We start from the raw sequence: 10,361 nt of genomic DNA on the forward strand, positions 1-10,361 counted from the left end.
TTTAGCAGGTTTGGGATAAGGTAGAGCTTTTGGAACTAATTTAGAACCTTTGGAAATCATAAATGGGCTACAAAAGACTTTTCCATGTACAAGGAAACATTCCCTGGAACCTTAATAGTGACAAATCCTTTTACTGATGCCTTGTTAACTCCTTATCTGGTTTCCCATAGTGCATATGATCAGCTCTTCCTTCTCAACTCTCCGAAGCTGTCTTTGCCTTTCTCTCACTAGACGTTTTTGATCCCATTGAGATAAATGAGGTGTTCCAGCAAGAACGTCCTCAAAAGCCTCCCTTTCACCTCAGCCTATTTGAAATAAATTTGATTCTTTTGATTCTTTTATTGCTTTTTATCAGTTAGTTTATATTTATTTGTGAGCTCTGCCCAAGGTACTGGGTAAGCAAGGATTGAATAGAAAGTGGCTTTTCCTTGATGGAGGTCAATATAGTAGGGAAGGTAGACTTTAAAAAAGTGTTTGGTACCAATAGAGGTAAAGAGAAAATGCAACACAAAAGGAGCAACTAATAATGTCCTGGGGTGGGGGTGGGACTGGGGATGGCTGCATGGGTTTCTGAGTAAAATCTCAAAGGACAAATTACACTTGCTGATGTTTGTCCTAAATTAAAGACTTTATTTGCATCTGGTGTGTCTGTGTTGAGGCGCATGGTGCAATGAAAAAAATGAAACACTCATTTCTTCATGTTTTGGTTTTTTTTTACTTAGGTAAGACCATTTCATACCGTGGCTCACCTTGGAAGTGAACATGCTTGGCTTTTTTATTTTGTTTTCTTCTTTTGACTTTGTCACATTTGGTTTGGCTCGCCTGGCTGTAGAACTATTAATTATAGCCTGCTAACGTGGCTGCTGGTATCCTCCACACTCATGTGTCTTCAGCTTGGTGGTTGCACATCCTGCTTCTCTTTTCCCTAAATTTCCAAAAAATCTGGGGTTTGAGGTTGTATATATCTATGGGAGGGATGGTGATGTGGGCAGAGTATTACAAGTTGTAAAAAAAAAAAAAAATGCACTGCATATGGAGGCTGAAACAGGCTTATATTTGGGGAATATTTTGGGGTTTTTTTGGTTTGATGGATACTGGCCAGGCAAAGCTGAGAGATGAAGGTGAAAGAATAGCAGGAGCAGATTGTGAGAGTCTTGCACACTCTCTTTGTTATCCATGAGTAAGACATAGGACGAGAACGGGGAGAGGCTGATTTTATGGAAATCAAAGCTTGGATAAATACAGGAATCATGAGGTCAACAGCTATCAATTAACACAGGTCAAATTCTAGGTCATAGGCTGGATATCGTGGAATCCACAGGACAGCCCTGAGATGTGGATGTTTTTAGATCTTCATCTCTGTTTTACAGAAGAGATATAAGGCCCATAGTGTGAGATAACTTGCCCAAGTTTACTCACATATTAAGTGGGAGAGCCAGGAATTTGAACCAAATTTCTGTTTCCAAAGATTATGCACTTAGTCACCTTGTTTTAACACCACTTAGATTGTATAGAATCATATAGAAATTTTATTATAGGTACACTCTTTTGAGAATAACACTGTCATATGTCAGCTATAGACTTTACAAAGTATAAGAAAAGGAAACTTTACATTTTCCTCTTTTCCTATTCCTTTGCATCTCTCATCTTTCTCTCTCTCACACACACACACCCCTATCTTATAAGTACCCTTATATAATAAATTTATTTTAAAGTAAATAACATTTTAGTTTCTATATTGCCTTTCAGTACCAAGAAATTTAGTTTATAATTAAGTGCATTTTGAGTTGCAGGTCTTAAATAGGCTATATGTTCTAGAATTAGGGAAGTGATCAAGAAATATCCCCTGAATAGAATACATTAATAAATATTCCATGTTTGATACATAGTAATGATAGTAATTAAAGTTACTCAATAAAAACTGAGATGTTATTCATTTATTTTTATTGATATATTAATTTATTGATGAGGCAAAAACCCATAAATTGTCTCAATAGTTACAGGATGAAGTGAATGTTTATAGTTTCAATGATGAAGCCTGTTTTACAACTGCCATCAGTAAACTCTACAGAAGATATTTAGTTAAAAATAAATGTAGGGCTTCCCTGGTGGCACAGTGGTTGAGAGTCCGCCTGCCGATGCAGGGGACACGGGTTCGTGCCCTGGTCTGGGAAGAGCCCACATGCCGCGGAGCGGTTGGGCCCGTGAGCCATGGCCGCTGAGCCTGCGCGTCCGGAGCCTGTGCTTCGCTACAGGAGAGGCCACAACAGTGAGAGGCCCGCGTAACCCAAAAAATAAATAAATAAATCAGTAAATAAATAAATGTATTATATATGGGTACTTGTAAGATATCATATAACTATTTTAGATATTTTAAATTAATAGTGTTTACAAAAGGCTTCAAATCAACTTATGAAATTGAAACCCAATACCAAAACCAATGCTAAACTGCTCTTTTGAAATTGTACATTTCACATCAATAAAGTTTCAAAATGAAAAACATATTCCTTGTAAAAATTAAAATATTTTCTTTTCCTACAAAAAAACATGTACTTATTACTGAAACAAATTTATATCTTATTTTAGAAGTTTATGGTTTTATGTGGGATTTTTATGTCCATTTGTAGTTGCTTAAATGATATGAAGAATGGTTTTTGTGATTTTCAAAAGAAACAAAGTCTGTGTTTCCAGAACCAGAATGGATATTCCTAGCCACTGTGTTTCTGAGATAAATTATTTAGAGTTTTCTTTAGTTTAACATCACCTAGATATTGGGTAGCACCAGTAAAGTAATGTCATTGTTTATGCTGAATTATCTGATTAGCTATGATATTCTAAATACAGAAGACACTGGTTTGTTGTAATTTCTGTCTTCCAAAATTAATAACTAGCCTTTCCATCTATTTCCTAAGTTATAAAAAAGTATTATTTTATGGTAAAAAAAAAAAAAAAAAGAATGGTTTTTGAGGGAGTCAGGGAACCCAGTAGTAAAATACAATTCCTTCCTTGCTGCTTTTCGAATTAACCTCTATTTTAGATTAACTGATTATCTTCCTTATGTGCTCATCACTTCAATTTTTTCTTCTTGACTTTCCTTATTTTTACTTTTGGCATATGAAGTAATACTGTAGGGGTATGTGTGTGTGTGTGTGTGTGTGTGTGTGTGTGTGTGTGTGTGTGCGCTAATGAGAGAGACAGAGGGAGAGTGAGAGAAGCTATATATATATATATATATAATCTTCATTAGTTATCTGAGTAAAATGGCTAGAATATGTTTTCTTATTTTGGGGTTTTGTTTTTTTTTTTGAGTATCTAGAATATATTTTCTTTATTTTTTTTCCTGAACTTAACATTTTAGTTTCTTTATTGCCTTTATGTGCCAAGGTATTTAGTTCATAATTATATGAAGTACATTCAGAGCTACAAGTCTTAAATAGGCTATATTCTCTAGAATTAGGGAATTAATCAATAAATGTTCCCTGAATAGAATAACAGGAAGTCCCTTACATAGATAAGACTTGTGGAAACCATACTGAGAAATAATCTGCCTTGAATAGGAGGCATTTGTTAAATGTTGATAAGATGAGTGAACTTACAAAATGAATGCAGGTGACTGCTCAGCCTCTTTATTTATTTATTTTTTATACAGCAGGTTCTTATTAGTTATCTATTTCATACATATTTTACATATTAGTGTATATACGTCAATCCCAATCTCCCAATTCATCCCACCCCCACCGCTTTCCTCCCTCGGTGTCCATATGTTTGTTTTCTACATCTCTGTCTCTCTTTCTGCCTTGCAAACCGGTTCATCTGTACCATGTTTCTAGATTCCACATATATGCGTTAATATACGATATTTGTTTTCCTCTTTGTGACTTACTTCACTCTGTATGATAGTCTCTAGATCCATCCATGTCTCTACAAATGACCCAATTTTGTTCCTTTTTATGGCTGAGTAATATTCCATTGAATATATGTACCACATCTTCCTTATCCATTTGTCTTTCAGTGGGCATTTAGGTTGCTTCCATGACCTGGCTATTGTAAATAGTGCTGCACTGATCATTGGGGTGCATGTGTCTCTTTGAATTATGGTTTTCTCTTGGTATATGCCTGGTAGTGTGATTGCTGGGTTGTATGGTAGTTTTATTTTTAGTTTTTTAAAGAACCTCCATACTGTTCTCCATAGTGGCTTTACCAGTTCACATTCCCACTAACAGTGCAAGAGGGTTCCCTTTTCTCCACACCCTCTCCAGCATTTGTTGTTTGTAGATTTTCTAATGATGCCCATTCTAACCAGTGTGAGGTGATATCGCATTGTAATTTTGATTTGCATTTCTCTAATGATTAATGATGTTGATCAGCGTTTCATGTGCCTCTTGGCCATGTATATGTTTTCTTTGGAGAAATTTCTATTTAGGTCTTCTGCCCATTTTTGGATTGGGTTGTTTGTTTTTTTGATATTAAGCTGCATGAGCTGTTTATATATTTTGGAAATTAATCCTTTATCCTTTGATTTGTTTGCAAATATTTTCTCCCATTCTGAGGGTTGTCTTTTGGTCTTGTTTATGGTTTCCTTTGCTGTGCAAAAGTTTTTAAGTTTCATTAGGTCCCATTTGTTTATTTTTGTTTTTATTTCCATTACTCTAGGAGTTGGGTCAAAAAGTATCTTGCTGTGATTTATGTCATAGAGTGTTCTGCCTATGTTTTCCTCTAAGAGTTTGATGGTGTCTGGTCTTAAATTTACGTCTTTAATCCATTTTGAGTTTATTTTTGTGTATGGTGTTAGGGAGTGTTCTAATTTCATTCTTTTACATGTAGCTGTCCAGTTTTCCCAGCATCACTTATTGAAGAAGCTGTCTTTTCTCCACTGTATATTCTTGCCTCCTTTATGAAAGATAAGGTGACCATATGTGCGTGGGTTTATCTCTGGGCTTTCTATCCTGTTCCATTGATCTATCTTTCTGTTTTTGTGCCAGTACCATACTGTCTTGATTACTGTAGCTTTGTAGTATAGTCTGAAGTCAGGGAGCCTGATTCCTCCAGCTCTATTTTTCGTTCTCAAGATTGCTTTGGCTATTCGGGGTCTTTTGTGTTTCCATACAAATTTTAAGATTTTTGTTCTAGTTCTGTAAAAATGCCATTGGTAATTTGATAGGGATTGCATTGAATCTGTAGATTGCTTTGGATAGTATAGTCACTTTCACATTATTGATTCTTCCAATCCAAGAACATGGTATATCTCTCCATCTGTTTGTGTCATCTTTGATTTCTTTCATCAGTGTCTTATAGTTTTCTGAGTACAGGTCTTTTAGCTCCTTAGGTAGGTTTATTCCTAGGTATTTTATTCTTTTTGTTGGCAATGGTGAGTGGGATTGTTTCCTTAACTTCTCTTTCTGATCTTTTGTTGTTAGTGTATAGGAATGCAAGAGATTTCTGTGCATTATATTTGTGTCCTGAAACTTTTCTAAGTTCATTGATTAGCTGTAGTAGTTTTCTAGTGGCATCTATAGGTTCATCTATGTATAGTGTTACGTCATCTGCAAACAGTGACAGTTTTAGTTCTTCTTTTCCTATTTGTATTCCTTTTATTTCTTTTCCTTCTTTGATTGCCGTGGCTAGGACTTCCAAAACTATGTTGAATGAGAGCGACGAAAGTGGACATCTTGGCCTTGTTCCTTATCTTAGAGGAAATGCTTTCAGTTTTTCACCATTGAGAGTGATGTTTGCTGTGAGTTTGTCGTATATGGCCTTTATTATGTTGAGGTAGGTTCCCTCTATGCCCACTTTCTGGAGAGTTTTTATCATAAATGTTGAGTTTTGTCAAAATCTTTTTCTGCATCTATTGAGCTGATCATATGGTTTTTATTCTTCCATTTGTTAATATGGTGTATCACATTGATTAGCGTATACTGAAGAATCCTTGCATCCCTAGGATAAATCCCATTTAATCATGGTGTATGATCCTTTTGATGTGTTGTTGGATTCTGTTTACTAGTATTTTGTTGAGAGCTTTTGCATCTATATTCATCTGTGATATTGGTCTGTAATTTTCTTTTTTGGTAGTACCTTTGTCTGGTTTTGGTATCAGCGTTTTGGTGGCCTCGTACAATGAGTTTGGGAGTGTTCCTCCCTCTGCAATTTTTTGGAAGAGTTTGAGAAGGATGGGTGTTAGCTCTTCTCTAAATGTTTGATAGAATTCACCTGTGAAGCTATTGGGTCCTGGACTTTTGTTTGTTGGAAGATTTTTAATCACAGTTTCAATTTCATTAATTGTGAGTGGTCTGTTCATATTTTCTGTTTCTTCCTGGTTCAGTCTTGGAAGGTTATACCTTTCTAAGAATTTGTCCATTTCTTCCAGGTTGTCCATTTTATTGGCAAAGAGTTGCTTGTAGTAGTCCCTTATCATGCTTTGTATTTCTGTGGTGTCCTTTGTAATTCCTCCTTTTTCATTTCTAATTTTATTGATTTGAGTCCTCTCCCTCTTTTTCTAGATGAGTCTGGCTAAAGGTTTATCAATTTTGTTTATCTTCTCAAAGAAACAACTTTTAGTTTTATTGCTCTTTGCTGTTGTTTTCTTTGTTTCTACTTCATTTATTTCTGCTCTGATCTTTATGATTTCTTTCCTTCTACTAACTTTGGGTTTTGTTTGTTCTTTCTCTACTCCTTTAGGTGTAAGATTAGATTGTTTTTTTGAGATTTTTCTTGTTTCTTGAGGTAGGATTGTTGCTATAAACTTCCCTCTTAGAACTGCTTTTGTGCATCCCATAGGTTTTGGATCGTCGTGTTTTCATTGTCATTTGTCTCTAGATATTTTTTGATTTCCTCTTTGATTTCTTCAGTGACCTCTTGGTTATTTAGTAACGTATTGTTTAACCTCCATGTGTTTGTGTTTTTTATGTTTTTTCCCTGTAACTTATTTCTAATCTCATAGTATTATGGTCGGAAAAGATGCTTGATATGGTTTCAATTTTCTTAAATTTACCGAGCCTTGATTTGTGACCCAATATGTGATCTATCCTGGAGAATGTTCCATGTGCACTTGAGAAGAAAGTGTAATCTGCTGTTTTTGGATGGAATGTCCTATAAATATCAATTAAATCTATCTGGTCTATTGTGTCATTTAAAGCTTGTGTTTCCTTATTAATTTTCTGTCTGGATGATCTCTCCATTGGTGAGAGGTGTTAAAGTCCCTCACTATTATTGTGTTACTGTCTCCTTTCTCTTTTATAGCTGTTAGCATTTGCCTTATGTATTGAGATGCTCCTATGTTGGATACTTATATATTTTTAATTGTTATATCTTCTTCTAGGATTGATCCCTTGATGACTATGTAGTGTCCTTCCTTGTCTCTTGTGACATTCTTTATTTTAAAGTCTATTTTATCTGATATGAGTATTGCTACTCTAGCTTTCTTTTGATTTCCATTTGCATGGAATATCTTTTTCCATCCCCTCACTTTCAGTCTGTATGTGTCCCTAGGTCTGAAGTGGGTCTCTTGTAGACAGCATATATATGGATCTTGTTTTTGTATCCATTCAGTGAGCCTGTAACTTTTGGTTGGAGCATTTAATGCATTCACATTTAAAGTAATTATCGATATGTATGTGCCTATTTCCATTTTCTTAATTGTTTGGGTTTGATTTTGTAGGTCCTTTTCTTCTCTTGTGCTTCCCACTTAAAGAAGTTCCTGTAGCATTTGTTGTAGAGCTGGTTTGGTGGTACTGAATTCTCTTAGTTTTTGCTTGTCTGTAAAGCTTTTCGTTTTTATTTTAAAGATTTAATTTTTTTAATTTTTGGCTGCGTTGGGTTTTTTCATTGCTTTGTTTGGGCTTTCTCTAGTTCAGGCGAGCGGGGGCTATTTTTCATTGCGATGCATGGGCTTCTTATTGCAGTGGCTTCTCTTTTTGCAGAGTACGGGCTCTAGACACACGGGCTTCATTAGTTGCAGCGTGCTCCTCAGTAGTTGTGACTCGTGGGCTCTAGAGCACAGGCTCAGTAGTTGTGGTGCATGGGCTTAGTTGCTCTGTGCCATGTGGGATCTTCCCAGACTTGGGATCGAACCCCTGTCCCCTGTATTGGCAGGCAGACTCTTATCCACTGCACCACCAGGGAAGTCCTGTAAAGCTTTTGATATCTCCTTTGAATCTGAATGAGGTGCTTGCCGGGTAGAGTAATGTTGGTTGTAGTTTCTTCCCTTTCATCACTTTAAATATATCATGCCACTCTCTTCTGGCTTGTAGAGTTTCTGCTGAGAAATCAGCTGTTAACCTTATGGGAGTTCCCTTGTATGTTGTTTGTCATTTTTCCCTTCTTGCTTTTAGTAATTTTTCTTTGTCTTTAGTTTTTGTCAATTTGATTACTATGTGTCTCAGTGTGTTTCTCTTTGGGTTTATCCTGCCTGGGACTCTCTGTACTTCCTGGACTTCGGTGGCTATTTCCTTTCCCATGTTAGGGAAGTTTTCGACTATAATCTCTTCAAATATTTTCTTGGGTCTTTTCTCCTTCTGCAACCCCTACAATGCGAATGTTGGTGCATTTAATGTTGTCCAAGAGGTCTTGTAGGCTGTTTTCATTCCTTTTCATTCTTTATTCTGTTCTGCAGCAGTGAATTCCACCATTCTGTCTTCCAGGTCACTTATCTGTTCTTCTGCCTTAGTTATTCTGCTATTGATTCCTTCTAGTGTATTTTTCATTTCAGTTATTGTATCATTTATGTCTGTCTGTTTGTTCTTTAATTCTTCTAGGCCTTTTTAAAATATTTCTTGCATTTTCTCTATCTTTGCCTCCATTCTTTTTCCGAGGTCCTGGATCATCTTCACTATCATTATTGTGAATTCTTTTTCTGGAAGTTTGCCTATCTCCACTTCATTTAGTTGTTTTTCTGGGGTTTTATCTTGTTCCTTCCTCTGGTACACAGTCCTCTGCCTTTTCATTTTGTCTATCTTTCTGTGAATTTTGTTTTTGTTCCATAGGCTTCAGGATTGTAGTTCTTCTTGCTTCTGCTGTCTGCCCTCTGGTGGATGAAGCTGTCTCAGAGGCTTGTGCAAGCTTCCTGATGGGGGGTACTGGTGGTGGGTAGGGCTGGGTATTGCTCTGGTGGGCAGAGCTCAGTAAAACTTCAATTCGTTTGTCTGGTGATGGATGGGCCCATGTCAGCCTCTCAATAGTGATACCATTGGCTAAGAATGCTGGGGGCACTCACCTGGCCCCTTACTACTTATAGCAGCCCCCACAGACATTTCCCCTTTCAGAGTCAATATTGTGGCTGGACCTGCTTTTGTGGTTCCTATTATGATTACAAGATATATCTCAGCAACAGCCATCAGGGAACTTTGAAAAATCAAGGTCTATTACTCATAGGTACTGGAGGGTACCTTGCATGCCTAGGGCCATGCAATGGGCAGGGGGCAGGGTGGAGGTGGGGAGCAAGTTCACACAGGCCTGGGTTCTGCCTTTATTGGGATCTAGGGTGGGATGCCTAGGCTTTTGTACGTTCACTCTTTATTGGTGAATTTAAAACATAAGTGTGGGAATTAAAGCTCAGGAGGGGGGCTTCCCTGGTGGCATAGTGGTTGAGAGTCCGCCTGCCGATGCAGGGGACATGGGTTTGTGCCCTGGTCCGGGAAGATCCCGCATGCCGCGGAGTGGCTGGGCCCGTGAGCCATGGCCGCTGGGCCTGCGCGTCTGGAGCCTGTGCTCCGCAATGGGAGAGGCCACAACAGTGAGAGGCCTGCGTACTGCAAAAAAAAAAAAAAAAAAAAAAAAAACATATGGAAAGTGAGTCAAGAACCTCTAAGGGACACTACCAGATAGCTAGAAGCAACTTTTGAGTTATTCAGTGCTCCCTTTGTGGATTAAGAGGAGCAGTATTTAGGACGTGTTTGTCTTCTGGAGACTCCATTCTTAGCACAGACCTGCTGCCCATGGACAATGAACCACCTAGAGTTTTTAGCATTGTGGCTGCTGAAAGGCAGGTAATTGGAAATCTCAAGAGGATTTCAGTAATGATCTAATAGATGTAACTGAAGGTAGTTTTGAAATATTTCCCTAAACATTATTTGTCGTGTTTTGGGTGTCTTGCTTATGCATGACAGCATGTATTTATCCACCTTTCTTAGTGGTGTGTGTGTAGATATAATAGGCAGTAAGGGGGGGAGTAAACTTCATAAGGAGCCATGCTTTGTCCTGATATAATCATCTGTTCCTTATTGCTTGACCTAGTTTTATGGAAGGCTATGTGTAACGGTACTTTCATTCTCTGAAGAACGTTATTTTCATGGTAAATCTGTTAAACCAAATCGCAGGATTGTAGCACAGTCTCAATTATAAAGTAGAATGTTTCCTTATATTTAACT

At 37.3% G+C, this 10,361-nt stretch overlaps 1 protein-coding gene across 1 annotated transcript in view; it reads left to right on the forward strand.

The window, feature by feature from the left end:
- The window catches only part of CFAP47 (cilia and flagella associated protein 47), a gene marked incomplete at both ends in the record, with an annotated part of 506,613 nt that overhangs the window by 178,638 nt on the left and 317,614 nt on the right, over positions 1-10,361 (forward strand).

Source organism: Leucopleurus acutus (genome assembly GCF_964270905.1).
Source record: "Leucopleurus acutus genome assembly, chromosome: X".
Classification (NCBI taxonomy): Eukaryota; Metazoa; Chordata; class Mammalia; order Artiodactyla; family Delphinidae; genus Leucopleurus; species Leucopleurus acutus.